The sequence below is a fragment of the Loxodonta africana genome, chromosome 1 (assembly GCF_030014295.1).
Source record: "Loxodonta africana isolate mLoxAfr1 chromosome 1, mLoxAfr1.hap2, whole genome shotgun sequence".
NCBI lineage: Eukaryota > Metazoa > Chordata > Mammalia > Proboscidea > Elephantidae > Loxodonta > Loxodonta africana.
The window spans coordinates 152,041,091-152,062,362 of record NC_087342.1 but is presented as its reverse complement, the minus strand read 5'-3'; the positions used below and the strand labels follow the sequence as shown (position 1 = coordinate 152,062,362).

Below are 21,272 nucleotides of genomic sequence, written 5' to 3'. Positions count from 1 at the left end.
CACCTGTATCTGTTACTCCCCATCTGGCTCTCAGGACTACTCGTGGTACCAGAGTATGTTCTCCTTCTTCCTAATCCTGTCATTTTCTCATTCTTATCATAATTTCCTAGTGAGCTTGTATGCTAGTTAAAAATTTCAGTATTTATATTATTTTCAAATTACCTACCCTATCTTTAGGAGTCCCTGGGTGGCACAAATGCTTAAGCATTGAACTACTGGCCAAAAGATTGGCTATTCGAACCCACCCGGAGGCAGCTTAGAAGACAGGCTTGGCACTCTGCTTCTGAAAGGTCATAGCCTTGAAACCCCATGGAGCAGTTCTACTCTGCACGTATGGGGTTGCCATGAATTGAAATTGACTCAATAGCAACTGATAACAACAATGATGACCCTCTCTTCGGGGAAGAAAGCTTTTGATGGTTCTTAATGGGACGATGCTCTCATCCTCTGATTGAGGAAGTACGCTCTCCACTGTGTGTTGTGAAGGCAGGCACAGGGGAACAAAGTAGGATGGCAAATGTTGCTCAGTCTCTTGAGGCAGAACCATGTTAGGGCACATTTGCTGCCTAAATGTGGGGGCTGCAAGGACACCCAGGTCCTAAACAACCAGAGCCACATGTCTGCTGTAACTTGAGGATGGAGAAGGACCTGCAAGAAGTTACTCAGAGAGCTTTGCACTGGTCCTCTTTGACTCTCTTTCAAGAAGAAAGGAATGGGCCAGCTACTTGTGAGGTGTGTGTGTGTTTTTGTATATGTGTGCAGGGGAGGCAGGGGCTACTTTGTTCCTTTGCCCTTGGCTCCTTTAATCCCAGCATCATGCCCCATACTGTGGAAGGGAGGGATTGTATGTCTGTAATAAAATGGTCTTGACCTTACACAAGGACCTCAAGTGAAGATTCAGTTAGGACTTAAATTCAGAGTCATGTGAATTTCATCAACCCATAAAAAGTCCACAGGATGAAGGAAACTAGAGATTTCTCTCACCTGTTCATCTGATTGCCCAAGCTCCTAAATCCTAGCTTTTAGAGAATTTCCCCTAGATTCTTGTCCTCTTGCCTTCTTTACCTTTTTTCTTCCAGAGTCTGTTGGTCTTTTAATTACCTCACTTATTCCTTCCCCACCAGCTGGTGTGGGTCTCTGGGCTTCTGGATAAGGTGATGTAGAGGGGAGAGACAAGAGACCATTCGACAGACTGATCTCAGGGTAGATTATATCTAAAGTCCTTTCACACTGTGAAGAATCACCTGTTCATTCTTATTGGCCAGTCTCCCATAGGAATGTTTGAGCTATCCAGTTTTGAGTTCTATTATAGAGGCCTCCAGTTTTTCATAGTAGAATGAGGATCTTGGTTGGGGTGGGAGTTGGAGTCAGGAGAAAAGCCCATCTCATCGTAGTTCCCTTTATATTCACAAAAAGTATTTGTTGTGTTTTCAAGGGTCAAGAAACAGCATAACATACACACACACAAAAACTGCCACTGACACTTTTAAGCTTCTCCATGGAGTAAGGAAAATAAAAAAAAAGTTTGCTTATGCTGTTCTCACCACACCTCTATACCACATTAGCAATGATGCAGGCATAATAGACTTTCCTCAGTGGTAGGTTGAGGTTGAGGTAAATAAATAGTGGTGAAACAGGTAGGCCCAGTCTTAACTTTCCTCCAACTCCTACTTGATGATAGCTAAGCCAAGGGAGTGTATATGATCTTAGAGAAGCCACAGGACATGGAGCCTGTAATCTCTTGGTCCCTTCAGAGGTGAGGGCCTGGCTGGTGAGGGACATGTGGCCAAATTGTTGAACCTTTGTCTGGGTGTCTTTGTTGACTCACCAGCCCTTTAAATTTCTTCTTTCTTTGGTTTTTTATTTCTTCTTCCTACACTTGCTTTGTCTGCACCTTCCTCTTCATAGGTACTTCTTCTACTCACCTGGAAAGATGACTTGCATTTCATTAACCCTTTGGAAGCCTCAGGTTAGCCACAGGCTTTGTTGTCAGTTGAAACAACTCTAGAATCAGTGGATGGAAGTCACACATTGGCTTATGGGATTGACTTTCTCAAGGTACCCTTTAAAGGCATCTGTACTTTCCATTTGTTCAATTCTAGAAGAATCCAACTTCTCAAATGATTAAAAAGTTAACTAAGTAATTGTTGTTAGGTACCTTCGAGTTGATTCCGACTCATTGTGACCCTATGCACAACAGAATGAAACACTGCCTGGTTCTGCACCATCCTTACAATTGTTGTTATGCTTGAGCTCATTGTTGCAGCCATTGTGTCAATCTACCTCATTGAGGGTCTTCCTCTTTTGCAGTGACCCTGTACTTTGCCAAGCATGATGTCCTTCTCCAGGGACTGTTCCCTCCTGACAACATGTCCAAAGTATGTAAGACACAGTCTCGCCATCCTTGCTTCTAAGGAGCATTCTGGTTGCACTTCTTCCAAGAAAGATTTGTTCACTCTTTTGGCAGTCCATGGTATATTCAGTATTCTTCACCAACACCACAATTCAAAGACATCAATTCTTCTTCGGTCTTCCTTATTTATTGTCCAGCTTTCACATGCATATGATGCAATTGAAAATACCATGGCTTGAGTCAGGCGCACCTTAGTCTTCAAGGTGACATCTTTGCTTTTCAACACTTTAACGAGGTCCTTTGCAGCAGATTTACCCAATGCAGTGCATCTTTTGCTTTCTTGACTGCTGCTTCCATGGGTGTTCATTGTGGATCCAAATAAAATGAAATCCATGACAACCTCCCTCTTTTCTCCATTTATCATGATGCTGCTTATTGGTCCAGTTGTGAGGATTTTTGTTTCCTTTATGTTGAGGTGCAATCCATACTGAAGGCTGTGGTCGCTGATCTTCATTAGCAAGTGCTTTGAGTCCTCTTCACTTTCAGCAAGCAAGGCTGTGTAATCTGCATAATACAGGTTGTAAAGAGTCTTCATCCAATCCTGATGCCTTGTTCTTCTTCATATAGTCCAGCTTCTCCAGTTATTTGCTCAGCATACAGACTGAATAGGTATGGTGAAAGGATACAACCCTGATGCACACCTTTCCTGACTTTAAACCAATTAGTATTTCTTCTGTCCAAACAACTGCCTCTTCATCAATGCAAAGTTTCCTCATGAGCACAATTAAGTGTTCTGGAATTCTCATTCTTCTCAATGGTATCCATAATTTGTTATGATCCACACAGTCGAATGCCTTTGCATAGTCAATAAAACGCAGCTAAACATCCTTCTGGTATTCTCTGCTTTCAGCCAGGATCCATCTGACATCAGCAATGATATCCCTGGTTCCACGTCCTCTTCTGAAACCAGCCTGAATTTCTGGCAGTTCCCTGTGGATATACTGCTGCAGCTGTTTTTCAATGATCTTCAGCAAAATTTTGCTTGCATGTGATATTAATGATACTGTTCTATAATTTCCACATTCGGTAGGGTCACCTTTCTTGGGAATAGGCATAAATATGAATCTCTTCCAGTCACTTGGCCAGGAAGCTGTCTTCCATATTTCTTGGCATAGACGAGTGAGCACCTCCAGTGCTGCATCCTTTTGTTGAAACATCTCAATTGATATTCCGTCAATTCCCAGAGCCTTGTTTTTTGCCAATGCCTTCAGTGCAGCTTGGACTCCTTTCTTCAGCACCATCGGTCCCTGATCATATGCTACCACTTGAAACGGTTGAACATCAACTAATTCTTTTTGGTATAATGACTCTGTGTATTCCTTCCATCTTTTTGATGCTTCCTGCGTCATTTAATAGTTTCCCCATAGAATCCTTCACTATTGCAACTCTAGGCTTGAATTTTTTCTTCAGTTCTTTCTGATTGAGAAATGCCGATTGAATTTTTTCCTCAGTTCTTTCAGCTTGAGAAGTGCTGAGCGTGTTCTTCCCTTCTGGTTTTCTATCTCCAGCTCTTTGCACATGTCATTATAATACTTAACTCTGTCTTCTCGAGCCGCCCTTTGAAATCTTATGTTCAGTTCTTTTACTTCATCATTTCTTCCATTTGCTTTAGCTGCTCGACGTTCGTGAGCAAGTTTCAGAGTCTCCTCTGGCACCCTTCTTGGTCTTTTCTTTGTTTCTTGTCTTTTTAATGACCTCTTGTTTTCTTCATGTATGATGTCTTTGATGTCATTCCACAACTCGTCTGGTCTTCCGTCACTGGTGTTCAGTGCATCAAATCTATTCTTGAGATGGTCTCTATATTCAGGTGGGATATACTCAAGATCATAAATTTAGCTTTCGTGGACTTGCTCTGATTTTCTTTAGTTTCAGCTTGAACTTGCATATGAGCAATTGATGGTCCATTCCGCAGTTGGCCCCCGGCCCTGTTCTGACTGAATCTGATACTGAGTTTTTCCATCGTCTCTTTCCACAGATGTAGTCAATTTAATTCCCATGTGTTCCATCTGGTGAGGTCCATGTGTATTGTTGCCATTTATGTTAGTGAAAAAAGGTATTTGCAATGAAGAAGTCATTGGTCTTGTAAAATTCTCTCATTCAGTCCCTGGCATTGTTTCTATCACCAAGGCCATATTTTCCAGCTACCGATCCTTCTTCTTTGTTTCCAGATTTCGAATTCCAATCACCAGGAATTATCAATGCTTCCTGATTGCATGTTCAATCAATTTCAGACTGCAGCAGCTGATAATCTTCTATTTCTTCATCTTTGGCCCTAGTGGTTCGTACATGAATTTGACTAATAGTCATACTAACTGGTCTTCCTTATAGGTGTATGGATATTATCCTATCACTGACAGTGTTGTACTTCACTATAGATCTTGAAATGTTCTTTTTGACAATGAATGCAACACCATTCCTTTTCAAGTTGTCATTCCCAGCGTAGTAGACTATATGATTGTCTGATTCAAAATGGCCAATACCAGCCCATTTCAGCTACTAATGCCTAGGATATCAATGTTTATGTGTTCCATTTCATTTTTGACAATTTCCAATTTTCTTAGATTCATACTTCGTACATTCTAGGTTCTGATTATTAATGGATGTTTGCAGCTGTTTCTTCTCATTTTGAGTCATGCCACATCAGCACCTGAAGGTCCTGAAAGCTTGACCCCATCCACATCGTTAAGGTTGACTCTACTTCAAGGAGGCAGCTCTTCCCCAGTCATCTTTTGAGTGCCTTCCAACCTGGGGGGCTCATCTTCCAGCACTTTATCAGACAGTGTTCCGCTGCTATTCATAAGGTTTTCACTGGCTAATGCTTTTCAGAAGTAGACTTCTGGGTCTTTCTTCCTAGTCCGTCTTAGTCTGGAAGTGCAGCTGAAAACTATCCTCCATGGGTGACCCTGCTGGTATCTGAATATCGGTGGCATCGCTTCCAGCATCACAGCAACACACAAGCCCCCACAGTAGGACAAGCTGACAGACACGTTGGGGAACTAAATAATAGAATCCTATTACAGAAACATTGAAAAATAGAAGAAATAGGAAACACTCTTAATTCCATCATGGTAACTCTGACATCTTTTCCTAGTGCTTCATAGTTAAGATGCAGTCTCTTTTTTTAAGTTGTGAATTTCTCTAAGCTTCTTTATGAACTGAATTGGTAACCAAATAACCAGGTATTCTGTTTTGAAACAGACTGAAAGTACTCGATAGAATGAAACCAACCTTTAAAGCTGCTGTCCAGAAGTGAACTGACGCCAACTTCTAAAACTGCCATCTGTTCTGTGAGGCATTTTTTAAATAGTGGTTATCTTTGAGGTGTATATTCATTTTAATTATGTTGGTGGGAGAAAAAAACCCACTGCCGTCGAGTTACTCTTTATTTGTGGTCTTTACATATGTTTTATTTAGAAGCATCTTGAAACAGAGTCCAGGCTCTAGTGCTTACTACGGCATGACCAAGAAGAATTCTTTAGCCTCTCTTAGTCTGGTTTCCTAGTTAGGAAAACTACCACGCAGACTGATAGCAGCACTAAACGAGAATATTCACATAGAAGTGCACCTCACAGTTTTGAGTACTATACAGCTAGCTGTATGAAGTTCTTAACAATATTTTATCAACATTGGTTTTAAGCTCCTACATTGAGAGCCTGCATCATCTCAGTCTGTGTGAGTGAGAGCAAAGAAAAAAAATCTATTCAAAAGTATTTATTAAGAGCTTTCTTTGTAGATAATATTTCCCTCAAAGAGTTTTTAGTCTGACTGGGTTGTAGAACCAAAATACCTGAAAATGACATAAAGGGAAGATCCATAATTTGTTTAGTGTGAACTACATACCCAGATTCTGAGGGAATGGGAATTGTAGCATGATTGAAGCTGGGTGGGGTTCCTTGGGGAAATTGCCTTCAAGAATCCTTGTCTGTCTGTTATTATCTTCTGTACCCACCTTTCCTGTGTTGTTACCACTGTGTACATTTGAGTGGAATTGTGACGTTAGCCATCCTTGCAAGGAAGGCATTTGGGCAAGCTCCCTAGTTAAGTTAAATGGGCATTCATTTTTAAGTGAACCAAATACCTATGTTGGAAAGGAAACAACATGTACAGAGCATTACCTTAAAAGTCTGAAATTCATTAGCACCCGCTTCTGGAAATTCAGAGTGAAATTTATATCTTTAATTTCTTTTCAGTCACTTTAAAATTTATTGAATTAGACGTTGAATTTTCCGACTTTGAAGTAATGATCACCCAGGCATCCTGTACAATGAGGATGTTTGGGTTTATTTCTGCTGCGAAGTCAGAATTCCAGGGTGTCTCCATGTGGTACCTCAGAGTTAAAATACGTTGCTGCTGTGACTGAACGTGCTGTTGTCTTTGGAATCTATGTGTCCCAAATAGCCAGGGAATAATCTGCAATTTCCTCTCCCTATCTTCCGATTTGTAAAAGGAGTTTAATAATATTATGTTCATAGAATAGTAGTAGTGTGTTTGGGGTGGTAGGAGTTTACCTTTTGAGAATATAAAATACATTGCAAAACCATTTCTTCGTGGTGAAAGATGCAAATATGGAGAATACGGCCTTGAGCTTGCTCGTGTCCTCAACTCAGTTAGCAGACATGCCCTGCCCCTGGGTTAGACACCTTCTCTAGTGGACAAAGCCTAATTACTAAGAACTAAAGGTGATTATGGTGGGCTAGTGGAACAATAGTGCTTTTTAAAGAATAAAAAATATATACTATTTTTAATTATAAAATAATGGCAACACAGAAAAATGTTCAATAGGAAAAGCACTGCAGTTCCAGGTAAACCTCCAGTTCCAGTCTTTATAGGAAAGTTCACGTTTATAAATCCTTCTTAGGCACAATCTGAATAAATCACACACACATTAGGTGATTATAAGGGACCTTCAATGTTTTGTTCCCTTATCAAATCCACCCTTAAATATCTTTCAAAAGAAAAGGCTAAAAATTTATTGAAATGGTTGAAGTTTTTTTTTTTCTATTTTTTTCTTAGTATTTGATGGTTTAAGAACCCCAAAAACATATAATAAACCATTTTACTTTAAGATGTAATTCAGGTGGATCCAAGAACCAGTTGTTAGTTGCCATTAAGTCGGCTTTGACTCATGGCAAGCCCATGTACAGTAGAACAAAGCATTGCCAGGTTCTGAACCATCTTCATGATCATTGGTATGTTTGAGTCCACTTTTTTGTCAGTTCATCTCATCGAGGGCTTCCTTCATTTTTGCTGACCCTCTGCTTTACCAACCATGATGTTGTTTTCTAGTGATTGGTCTTTCCTGGTGACATGTCCAAAGGAGCACTGTGGAAGTTTCTGCCTATTAAGCCCTGCCAGTGATACAGTCAGGCTCCAGCATAAATTTGTATGCTTCTTTGGGTCTGGCACTCAGTAGGTTTTAGTAGGTAGCTAATTCCTTTCCCTTTCTAGGGAGGTCAAAGCCTCAACTAGAAATTTGTGAGTAACTGGTCTATCCGGCTTACTGGTCACTATTTCCTTAGTACAGGGCACCTCCTAAGTGCTCCAAAAATAGATCTTGAATGGATGAATGTTCTTGTCCTTGTGTATCTGCAGTTACTCTGAGCATGTAATATCCTCTTCTCTCTTGACCCTAATACTCTTGTTTCGACTCTCTAGACCTGCACTGCCCAATATGGTAGGTAGCCACATGTAGCTATTTACATTTGAATTTAATTAAAATTACATGCAATTAAAAATTCATCCCTTCAGTTGCTACTCAACTATTTCAGGTGCTCAATAGCTGCATATGGTTGTTGTTGTTAGGTGCCATTGTTTCACTTCTGACTCATAGCGACCTTATGTACAACAGAATGAAACACTGCCTGGTCCTGCGCCAACCTCATAGTCATTGCTATGTTTAAGTCCATCGTTGCAGCCACTGTGTCGATCCATCTAGTTGTGGGTCTTCCACTCTTTCCATGACACATGTGGTTAGTGGCTACCATATTGGACAGTGCTAGGTACAGATCATTGCCATCATGGTAAAAAGTTCACTGAAAAGAGGACTGCTCTGTGTCTTTCTGAGCACCAGCTGATGAACATCTTCTGTTTTTGTGTTCTCTGTGCAGCTGTCTGCTTCAGGAAGTGAGGGCTCCAGGAACGAGGAGAATCTTCAAGAGCTGCCTTGCATGGTGACATGTCTGATCTCTCACTCCAGTCCCTGCAGCATGAACAAGGTAAGAGGTACTTTGAGGATCAGTATTTGTGTTCTCTTTATGGTACCGTGATTTTCCTGGTTGCATAATGTCTTTTCATGGCATGGAGGATGCTTCTCCTCCCAGAAACATCCCAGATGTTAGAGAGTTGTCAGATCCCAGGGATGCCATGTTTACAGGCAGAGTCACAGGAGCCAGTGGCCACTATATGGTTGTATAATCCTCCTGAGGCATCACTTGTTTGCTTGAGCGCTCTGAGTATGGAAACGTTGATTTGTTAATATAACTGCCTTGGCATGACTATTGGAATATCGAGTCTCTGGAGCCAGACTACCTGGATTTGAATCTCAACTTTTCCAGCTAGTAGCTTCAGTAGCCTTGTTCAAGTGGCTTAACTTCTCTGTGCCTCAGTTTCCTCATTTGTAAAATTCTTGATAATAATAGTACCCATTTCACAGGGTTGTTGTAAGGATTAAATGAGTTAATACATGTACCAGTGCTTACTGTAGCAGCTGTCTCCATCATGAGAATTTGAGAAATATTTGCTCTGGTTTTTTTTTTTATATATATATTGCGGAGACTGTTGTTCCTTAGACATTTTTGCAAGAGAGTCTGAGGTGCATCAGCAGTGCTTCCATTTATTCACTGATGGATTAAACGAGAAGTGATTGATTACCAAATGATCACTCTGGAGATAAATGAAGATTAAGGCTTGGGCCTTGTCTTTGGCAGGTGACAATTTTGGGTCGTTCTAATGAGGTTTGTACCAGAAGTTCTGGAAGCATAGGCGAAGGAGCATCCAGCTCTGGGGAAGGACAGTATAAAGGAAGTGATATTTTGAGTTGGATCCTGGATGATAAGTAGTAACTTTCTGAGCAGAGAAGGAAAGGTAAGACATTTTAGGAAAAAATAATAGTCTATGTTTAGGCCCAAAGGCATATGAAAAAAGTATAGCCTGCTTGGAGAAAAACAACTTTTGGTATGATTGGAGCAAGGTTTCTCAACATGTACACTAGTGACTTTTGGACTGGGTATTTCTTTGTTGTGGGAGGCTGTCCTGTGCATTGTAGGATGTTTAGTAGCATCTCTTCCCCGCCCCCCAAGTCATGACAGACAAAAATGCCCCCAGACATGGCCTAATTCTCCTGGTTGGGCAAAATTGTCCCTGGTTGAAAATCACTGAGCTAGAGTGTGTGGTATGAGTGGAGGAAGAATAGATTTGACCCCAGAGAAGGAGTCAAGGGCCAGATCCTGAGAGCTCCTGTAGGATTTAAAGCGGGAGAGTGACATTTCCAGAGTCCTGCGAACATAGGTATGTTACTGCGTTATCTGTGGGTTGTGATGGAATTTGTCAGCGCTTTCAGGCAATTTGGTCTTCAAAAGGTATTATAGGATCCCTAGGCTTTAGTTTGTGGAAATCCTTTTAGTAAGGACTCCCTTTCCAGTGGTGATTTTTCTCATGGCCATTTGTTCTGCTTCTCAAAGGTGGAAAGGGCCATGTGTTCCTTCAGTGCTTTGGGGGGATGCTGGAAAACGTCTCTATACATTTATCCATTTCCCTGGATCAAAGTTTCATGGTAGACTATTACTGCTTGACTCCATCTGAAAAGCCCAGGAAAAGAAAAGAAAGGAACTTTTGGAAGGTTTTCTTTTGGCTGAGCCAAGCCAAAGAGAAGGAAATATTATGCTGAGTTTATCTTTCCTCTAACTTAAATACTTACTCTTAAGCACTCTTAGAGGAATGAGCTTTTAGAATACTGGAAGGTGGGCAGGATATTCTGCCCCAGAGACATGATGGGAAGGGGCAGCGTTCAAACCAAACCAAACCAAACCAAACCAAACCCAGTGCTGTCGAGTCGATTCTGACTCATAGCGACCCTGTAGGACAGGATAGAACTGCCCCCACAGAGTTTCCAAGGACCGCCTGGCGGATTTGAACTGCTGACCCTTTGGTTAGCAGCTGTAGCACTTAACCACTATGCCACCAGGGTTTCCCGGGGGAGGGTGGGTTGTTGCAAACCTTAACTTCTATTATTTAGAGTTTGGTGTACTGAAAAGCAAAGACAACTCTTGAGAAATCTCCCATTGGAAAGCCCAGTTTGCTGTGATGGCTTCTGCCCATGTTTCTCAGGGCAACTCAAGACTTGATGTTATAGGCTGTCTCTTGACACACAGCTGGGAACCAGACTGCTCAGAAATTTTAAGTGTCTCAGTAGGTGTGTCTGTTGCCTGGGAAGTTATCTTCTAGTTGAGTGGCCCAGTGAGTGCTTTATTTTAAGTAGTGATTAAACATGATGTGTAACCATTATAAAAAATACATTTTTCTTATGATTTTCTTGGCGTAAGACAAAGAGTAGGTCACCCTCTGGGAAGTAAACCACTCTTCTTAACACAAATAACACTAGAGAATCATCTCATTAGTTAGAACAGTTAGAACATTGGGAATAGCTTTGTGGGTGTGACTGATTTTCTGTGTTGATTTATTCCTAGAAAGTTGGAGACATTTGAATTGTGTGCTCTCTTCTTCCTTGTGCTGTAATCCTCTCCTTGCCTGTCACACCCACTCCAGCTGATTTGAACACTTTAATTAGGTGTCCGGATGGGAGGCGGCCCCAGTGCTCTGAGCTCTGTGCTATTCCTGGGAATCACCAGGCCCAGCACAGATTATGTTAGGCATTGATAGCTCTCTTTTGGGTCAGTCAAAGGAGATACGCCTAGACAAAGCACAGAGAAATGGCCTGTATTTGGCAGTTTTTCTGACTAACTTAACAGGGCTGACCTGGTAGCCAGTGAACTGTCATCCACCAGAAGGGACCTTTCATTCCTCACATTCCTACTTGTACCAGGGCCTGAAGACACAGCAAGAATGGGTGCAGTTCCAGTTCTTGAACAACAAACTATCAGAGGCCATCCCTGGAAACAATGCTTATCATGAATCTGGTGCCCTTTCGTGAGACCAGTGTACGTGGCATGTCAATCTGATAACTCATAAGATCTATAGGGTCGCTATGAGTCAGAATCAACTTGATGGCAGTGGGTTTTTTTTTTTTAAGATCTATACGGAAAAGACACCCTCACATTTATTCACTTTTTAGTATTATAAGCAGCCTCTAACAGTTATACATTCTGGGCTTTGTGTTCTAGCCTTATATGTTAAACATATTACGGGTGCACACATTTCCCAGGGTCTTCATTCTCCCTACCCCTCTGGAGACTTGAGGACTGTCTTTCCAACTTTTCTTATGCTCGTCAGATCTTTTGTGTAATAGCTGACTTTCCAATCTTTATATTGATCAAAAACTTTATAATTGGTGCTTCAATGGGGAAAGAAGAATCTCTTTAATAAATGTCCGGAAAATTGGAATTCCACATGCAGAAAAATGAAACAGGATCCTTGCGTCATGCCAAACACAGAAACAAATACAAAGTGGATTAAGGACCGAAATGTACAAACTAAAACCATAAAAGTCTGAGAAGAACAAGCAAGAGCAATGCTGTCAGGCCTAGCTTTTAACACTGGATTATTTAATATAATGACAAAAGCACAAACAGCCAAAGACAAAATAAATAAATGGGACCCCATAAAAATTAAATACTTTCGTTTATCAAAAGACTTTACCGAAAAAGTGAAAAGACAAGCTACCGATTGGGAGACTATCTTTGGAAACCGTATATCCAACAAGAATCTAATAACCAAAATATATATAAAACTTTAACAGCTTAACAACAGAAAGACAATTAACCCAATCATAAAATGAGCAAACGATTTGAATGGACATTTCGTCAAAGAGGACGTTCAAATAGCCACCAAACACATGAAAAGATGCTTAGCTGTTAGCCATCAGAGAGATGTAAATCAAAACCTCCACGAGATACCATTTCTCTCCCACTAGGACGGCTAAGATTAAAAACAGAAAATAATAAATGTCGAGGATGAGGAGAAATTTGAATCCTTATTCATTACTGATGAGAATATGAAATGGTGCAGCCATTGTGGAGGATAGTGTGGCGGTCCCGCAAAAAACTAAAAATAGAACCACCTTATGACTCAACAATTCCACTCCTAGGTATGTACCCAAAAAACTTGAAAGCAGAGACACAAACAGCGACCTGTATACCAGTGTTCATTGCAACATTATTCACAACAGCCAGAAGGTAGAAATAATCTAAATGCCCACCAGCAGATAAATGGATAAGCAAAATGTGGTATCTACATACAATGGAACACTGCTTAGCCAGTAGGAGAAATGAAGTATTGATACATGCTGCATAGAAGACATTATGCTGAGTAAAACATCAGTCACGAAGGGACAAATATTGTATGACCTCACTTATATAAAAAAGACAAGAAAAGGCAAGTGTATAGAGACCAAAGTTTATTAGTGGTTACCAGGGGTTGGGGGGAGGAGGAAAGGGGAAATTAATGGTGATGGAAATATCATATTAAGGGTAGGATTGCCCAGCTGACAGTAAGTCGTACACCTGTAAAAAGTTGAAGTGGCAAAAGTTGTGTGATAGATAATTTACAGCAACAACAACAACAACAAAAAGAGTAGCCGCTGAGGATGCTTATGTACAGCCAAAAACCTCATGGGATTTGGTTCCTTGGTTTGAAGGTTTAGGGTCATGGTTTCATAGGACATCCCAGTTAATTGGTCTAACAATGTGTTTAGTGCATCTGTTCTACCTTCTAGTTTGTTGCTTAGTGCCTGGGGTCTTAAAAGCTTGCAAGCAGCCATCCAAGGCACAATAGTTGGTCTCTATTCACTTGGAGAAACAGTGGAAGGAGGAGAGTCAGGAATAGGAAGAAGATATGAAATGTGTGGCTAATTGCTTCCATGAACAACTGCCTCCTTTGCCATGAGACCAGAAGAACTGAATAGTGCCTGGCTACCATACCATCACTGAACATTTTGATCTAAGATTCTATAGAAGCATCCTGATTAAAAGGAGGAAAATGTAGAACAGAATTTCAAATTCTCATGGATTCCAGACTTCCTAGAGCCATGAAGTTTGGATGAACTATTGCACTGAGATAATCTTTAAAGCTTAGACCAAAATTATCTCCTGGTCTTCTTAAAAGCAAACAATAGTTTAGCTTAACTAGTAAAATGTGTCTGCCTTGAACATTATGCTCTTTTAATAACTATCTGAGATCAGGAAACCCTGGTGGTGTAGTGGTTAAGTGCTATGGCTGCTAACCAAAGGGTCGGCAGTTCGAATCCACCAGGCTCTCCTTGGAAACTCTATGGGGCAGTTCTACTCTGTCCTATAGGGTCGCTATGAGTTGGAATCGACTCGATGGCACTGGGTTTGGTTTTTTGGATATGGGATCAAATTGATAACAGCAACTCAAAAGATTAGATAGGAACCTTAGGCAGCAGTGAACTTACGTTAATGGGGGAAGAAGAACTCAAAAGGAGGGTTAGAATGATTGTGAAACTCAAAGAATGTAATCAGTGTCACTAAATGGTATGTGTAGAAACTGTGGAATTGGTGTATGTTTTGTTGTATATTCTCAACAACAACAAAATAAATAAAATTTAAAATTTTTTTAATTGAGATATATCTTTAAAATTTTGTAAAAATCTTTGTAATCTCTGCTTTCTTAGTCATTCTGTTTATATGTATAAAAAGTTATATGTAATAGATTATGAATCCGTGCTAAAAGGAGGGATTAGTGATTCGAGTTTGTGTTATCTGTGCCTTATTATGCTGCAAAGAGAGGACTTCAGTGTGTTACTTAAAAAGAAAAAAACTACAGCCAAATGAGAGGCAAATTTGACAGGATGGGATTTTGTAGAGGCAAATTGGGCAGGATGAGGTACGTTCAATAAATACCACCATGTAATTTCACAAAACTACACTAACAAGAGCTTGAAACTAACCCTTGAAACCTCTCTCACCCTTAGTAGCAACCTTGGGATTCTGATACTAAATTCTCTCCCTCGTAGCCATTGTTTTCATGAAGGCATGTCACATGCTTTTCTTTGCCTTAAATTTATGAGGACACTCCATCTGATTGAAAAATAATTGATTTTTTAGTTATTACACAAAATGTTCTTTCCCCTCACAGTGAAAATTAATCTTCTTGAGAACTGTTTCTTCCCTGGTTACGTTCAAATAAAGCCAGATCTGGTTTTTATTCCTTTGGACAAATGCCATAATATCAAATGAACTAGAATCTTTTCTCTTTGTTGGTGGGTAGATCCCACCATTTTCCTTAATATCTGCCCAACAGATTTTTTTTTCTCTGAAAGTTTATCAGGATTTAGCTCCACGTCTCACTGTGCCAGGTTTGAGGCAGTTTCACCTTTACTCTCAGATCAGTATCTCTACCGTCAACTAAAGAGTAAAGCTAAAATTCAGTTTCTGTCTTCATTTAGAGTTTTTCTGGCTTGCGCCTCCTTAACACCAAGCAGGGACATTCAGAATTCATTACCCCGAGCTCCCCCACCTGACCCCACTGGGTTATGGTGCTTGAAATGCCAATGGATTTAAAATGGGTAACTCTTGCTGATAAAACATCAGCTTCTCCAAAACATGTTTACCAAGTGAATATTATGTGCCCTGCATTGTGCTTTCAGTGTGTGAGTGAACAAAACAAAGGTTTCTGCAGTCTGAAGCTTCCATTCTGGCAAAGGTGAGGTGAATCATCACATACCAGAGACTGAATATTTAAACAGAAATCTAATGTTAAAAAATTTTCTGTGTTAAATGTCAGATACTCTGAGGGCAAATTAATAGAGCCACTGGATGCAGTGTAAAGAATTGGTAACTCATAAATGTATTTCTCTCTTCCCCTTTCTAGGACCACCCTCATTGGTTACACCAAATGACCAATCTATATTTAATGAGGCTCCACTGCCATTTTCTGAAGGCAATATCCAAATCTCCCTTGCAGCAGCCTTTGAAGAACTATAGCAGTTTAAAAACTAGTGACAATATAAGTAAAAATTAAATGATCCTAGAATGAGGAAGGCCTTATTAATTTCTACTTCCATAAGATTACAGCCATCGAAAACCTTGAGAGTGCAGTTCTACTCTGACACGCATGAGGGGTCGCCAGGAGTCAGAATGGACAACAGCAACGGGTTTGGTTTTATTGATTTCTAGTGCAGAAATTATAAAGAAAGATAATTTATTTGACTATAAAAACTCAAAATTTCTTTTCATCAAGAAGTATTCTGACTGTTTTAAAAGACAAGAGAGATAAGCTGGGAGAAGTATTTACAACTTATATGGCAATGAGTTAACTAATTAATAAGATAAAGATGAGTACTCTAACAGAAAATGACAGAAAGACAAAAGACAGAAAGAAGAAACCGAGAAAAGAAGAAATATGATCAATATAAGAAAGTGTTCAACCTCTCCAGTAATCAGAGAAATTTAAAATGGTGAGATTTTACTATCCACCTATAAAATTGACAAGGATTTGTAAAACTTACTCTTGAATGGAAATATCAGACTTACTCTTTCATATCCCAAAACTCACTGTTGTTGAGTCAATTCCAATAGGGCAGAGTAGAATGCCCCATAGGGTTTCCAAGGCTGTAAATCTTTATGGAAGCAGACTGCCACGTCTTTCTCCCACAAAGCAACTGGTGGATTCAAACTGCCAACCTATCGGTTAGCAGCAGAGCACTTAACCAACCGCTGCTCCACCAGGGCTCCACCATGTTTCTCAAGAGGATTTAAACAATGTATATCAAAGCCTCAAAAATGCACACACCTTTGACCCAGAAATTCCATTTCTAGAACTTGAACTGAAAGAAAACCTCCATGGATGTGTGCAAAAATTTAGCTAAGGTGTTCATCACATTATTCTAACAGTTTTTTTTTAAAGGCAGTAACCATTTTTAACCATGGTACAGCCATACGATAAAAATGCTAAGGAGTGATGAAAGAATATTTAATGACACAAAAAAAATTATAAATAACTTGTGAAAACAGCAAGTTACATGACAATATGTGTAATCTGATTATTTCATTTTTAAAGGTAGAAGTATGCAAATAGAACAAAAATTGGAGATAAACATAAAAATAGAGTATGACCTTCTTTTTGCTTGTATATCCTAAACTTTCTTTAGCAATGTGTGTTTCATTTATAAACACACATTGATAATAATAAAGATAATATTTTAAAATAAAAGATAAAAAATTATAAGATATGAATTTCACTGTATTTTTAAAATACACATAGTAAAAAGACTGGAATGAAATTGCCCAAACGTTGAAAAATGGTTCTTTCAAAGAGCGGCTCATGGGATGTATTTGTTTCTTTTAAAAAATTTTAAATATTTTTCTGTTGTTTTTAACTTTCCTACAATAAGTATGTGTATAATTCATTAATAATAAAAACATAAGCATTTTAAAATAAATACTGTTTTTGCTGTTTTGTGTTTGAGGTGCAACTGGATGAAGATATTTATGAGACAGATAGAAGATAGAGGTAGAGCCTTTGGCCAAATCAGGGATTTGGATTTGTGAGTCATCCTATGGGACATATTGCCAGACAGCAGCATTTTAGTGTAGTAATAATTTGGAGGCAGTAGTAAGTAGAGAAATGCTTGAGAAAAAGATGTTGCCTTTTGATTCAGTGGCTCAGATTATTTTAAATGGATGTTACATCCTCTTACTTAGTATTGTTTCTTTTCTGCCATGCACCTGTTCAAAGACACTACTGATGTACACAATTGGAGCTAGATCAGTGATTCTCAAACTGTGGTTTGTGGACCCATGGTGGGGGAAGGCTCTGACACCCTTTCAGGGGGTCCATCCACAAGGTCAATAATTTTTTTATAATAATGCAAAGACACAATTTCCCCTCTCACTCTCTTTCTCTCGAGTATGTTGTATAGTGTTTCAGAAGGCTACCTGCCACGTGATGATATTATCCCAGTGATGGCTGTTGGGATGTTTGCTTGTGTTTCATGTTTGAAAAATTTGTTTTCATTTATAACATGGTAAATATTGATAGATATGACTCATAAACAAAAGCTCATTAGGCTCAACAGTGATTTCTAAGAATCTGAGCAGGTCCTGAGAAGAGAGTTTGAGACCTGCTGAACTGGACCTCTGTGTTTTATATTTGGCAGTCCTTGTTCCAACAAGGGATCTCTGGGTGGTACGACAGTTAACACACTCAGCTGCTAACCAAAGGGTTGTTGGATCAAGTCTACCCAAGGCACCGCAGAAGAAAGCCTAGCTGATCTACTTCCAAAATATTAGCCACTGAAAACCCTAAAGAGTACAGTTGTATTTTAGCATGCATGGAGTCATCACGAGTTGGAATCGACTTCACAGCAACGACAACTCTAGCAAAAAGCTGGACCCTGGGCTCTGAGCAGAAAGTGTCCCTAGAAGAAAAAAAAAAACAACACTATAGCATATCTTTTCTCACCTTCTACATCTTTAAGGAATCATCCTCCTTACCAGATTGCTATAATTGATTCCAATTCACAGTGACCCTATAGAACAAAGTAGAACTGCCCCATAGGGTTTCCCGGGCTGTAGTCTTTAGGAGAACAGACTGCCACATCTTTACCCCGCAGAGCGCCTGGTAGGTTCAAACCACCCACCTTTCAGTCAGCAGCCAAGTGCTTAACCACTGTGCCACCAGGGCTCCTTGTTGTTGTTGTTGGGTGCTGTCATAGGTACAACAGAATGAAACACTGCCCAGTCCTGCACATTCCTCACAATTGTTGCTATGTTTGAGCTCATCATTGCCGCCACTTTGTCTATCTCACTGAGAATCTTCCTCTTTTTCCCTGGCCCTCTACTTTACCAAGCATGATGTCCTTCTCCAGGGATTGATCCCTGGCTTAGGTCAGGCACATCTTAGTCCTTAAAGTGACATCTTTACTTTTAAACCCTATAAAGAGATCTTTTGCAGCAGATTTTCCCAGTGCAGTTGGTCATTTGATTTCTTGATTGCTGCTTCCATGGGCATTGATTGTAGATCCAAGTAAAATGAAATCCTTGACAACTTCAGCCTTTTCTCCATTTATCACGATGTTGCTTATTGGTCCAGTTGTTTTCTTTATGTTGAGGTATAATCCATTCTGAAGGCTGAATGATCTTTGATCTTCATCAGTAAGTGCTTCAAGTCCTCTTCAATTCAGCAAGCAAGGTTGTGTCATCTGCTTATCGCAGGTTGTTAATGAGCCTTCCTCCAATCCTGATGCCACGTTCTTCTTCATACTGTACGACTTCTTGTATTATTTGCTCAGCATACAGATTGAATAAGCATGGTGAAAGGATACAACCCTGATACACACCTTTCCTAATTTTAAACTACACAGTATCCCCTTGTTCTGTTTGAAAGACTGCCTGTTGGTCTATATACAGGTTCCTCATGAGCACAATTAAGTGTTTGGAATTCCCATTCTGTGAAGTGTTACCCATAATTTATTGGGATCCACAGAGTCAAAAGCCTTTGCATAGTCAATAAACATCTTTCTGGTGTTCTCTGCTTTCAGCCAGGATTCATCTGACATCAGCAATGATATCCCTGGTCCCACGTCCTCTTCTGAATCCGGCTTGAATTTCTGGCAGTTCCCTGTCAATACACTGCTGCAGCCACTTTTGAATGATCTTCAGCAAAATTTTGCTCGCATGTGATATTAATGATATTGTTCGATGGTTGCATCACCTTTCTTTGGAATGGGCACAAATATGTATCTCTTCCAGTCAGTTGGCCAGGTAACTGTCTTCCAAATTTCTTGGCACAGGTGAGTGAGCACATCCAGCGCTGCATCCATTTGTTGAAACATCTCAACTGATATTCCATCAATTCCCGGAGGCTTATTTTTCACCAATGCCTTCAGTGGCGCTTAGACGTCTTCCTTTAATACCATGGGTTCTCGATCTTATGCTACCCCTGAAATGGTTGAATATCTACCAATTCTTTTTAGTGCAGCGACTCTGTGTATTCCTTTTGTCTTCTTTTGACGCTTTTTGCATCATTCAATATTTTGCCCATAAAATCCTTCAGTATTGCAGCTCAAGGCTTGAATTTCTTCTGCAGTTCTTTCAGCTTGAGAAATGCCAAGTGTGTTCTTCCCTTTTCGTTTTCTAACTCCAGGTTATAATATGTTACTGTCTTCTCGAGCTGCCCTTTGAAATCTTCTGTTCAGCTCTTTTACTTCGTCGTTTCATCCATTCACTTTAGCTACTCAGCATTCAAGAGCAAACTTCAGAGTCTCTTCTGACATCCATTCTGATCTTTTCTTTCTTTTTAATGACCTCTTGCTTTCTTCATGTGTGATGTCCTTGCACAACTCATCTGGTCTTCCGTCATTAGTGTTCCATGCATCAAATCTATTCTTGAGATGATCTCTAAGTTCAAGTGGGTTATACTCAAGGCCATACTTTGGCTCTCATGGACTTGTTCTAATTTTCTTCAGTTTCAACTTGAACTGCCATATGAGCAGTTGATGGTCTGATTCGCAGTTGGCCCCTGGCCTTATTCTGACTGATGATACTGAGCTTCTCCATCATCTCTTTCCACAGATGTAGTTGATTTGATTCCTGTGTATTCTATCCAACGATGTCTATAGTCACTGTTTATGTTGTTGAAAATGATATTCGCAATGAAGTCATTGATCTTGCAGAATTCTATCATGCACTCTTCAGGCTTGTTCCTGTCACCAAGGCCGTGTTTTCCAACTGCCAATCCTTTTTTTTCCAACTCTCCCATTCCAATCACCAGTGATTATCAGTGCATCTTGATTGCATGTTTGATTAATTTAGGACTGCAGAAGTTGGTTAAAATCTTCAATTTTTTCATCTTTTGCATTAGTGGTTAGTGTGTAAATTTGAAAAATAGTCATATTAACTGATCATCCTTGTAGGCGTATAGATATAATCCTATCACTGACACCATTGTACTTCAGGAGAGACCTTGAAATGTTCTTTTTGACAATGAATGGGACGCCATTCCCCTTCAATTTGTCATTCCCAGGATAGTAGAACGTATGATTGTCTGGTTCAAAATGGATAATACCAGTCCATTTCAGCTCACTAATGCCTAGGATATTGATCTTTCATTGTTCCTTTCATTTTTGACAACTTCCAATTTTTCTAGATTCATGCGTACATGCACATTCCAATTATTAATGGAAATTTTGCAGCTGTTTCTTCTTATTTTGAGTTGTGCCACATCACCAAATGAAGGCTCTGAAAGCTCTATTCCATCCATGTTGTTAAGGTCAACTCTCCTTTGAGGAGGCAGCTCTTCTCTGCTTGTATTTTGAGTGCCTCCCAACCTGAGGGGCTCGTCTTCCGGCACTATATCAGAAAATATTCTGCTGCTATTCATAAGGTTTTCACGGGCCAACTTTTTTAAGATATATATTGCCAGGTCCTTCTTCCTAGTCTATCTTAGTCTGGAAGCTCTGCTGAAACCTGTCCATCGTGGGTGACTGTGCTGGTAATTTGAAATACCAGTGTCATAGCTTCACACAACACATAGCAACCCACAAGCCATCAGAGCACGACAAACTAAGAGACAAGTGGTGGAGTGCTCCTTAGTCCTTCTAAAAACTTCATTTTTATAGTCTGTGAGGCTGAAAGGAATATTGTTGGCAGGAGGCCAGAGTAACACTTGTGTTACATGTAAATTGGGTTTTTTTGAATGCGTTATGTATGGAAATGGGGAAGTT

The 21,272-nt window shown here is 39.9% G+C and overlaps 1 protein-coding gene across 5 annotated transcripts in view; it reads left to right on the top strand.

Annotated features, from left to right (window-relative positions):
- Window positions 1-21,272, top strand: part of BACH2 (BTB domain and CNC homolog 2) — a 418,232-nt gene that overhangs the window by 107,056 nt on the left and 289,904 nt on the right. For all 5 annotated transcript variants that reach the window (XM_064289003.1, XM_064289005.1, XM_064289008.1 and 2 more), the window contains exon 2: window positions 8,521-8,628. The gene's annotated coding sequence lies outside the window, so the exon portion shown is untranslated. The remainder of the gene's footprint in view (window positions 1-8,520; window positions 8,629-21,272) is intronic.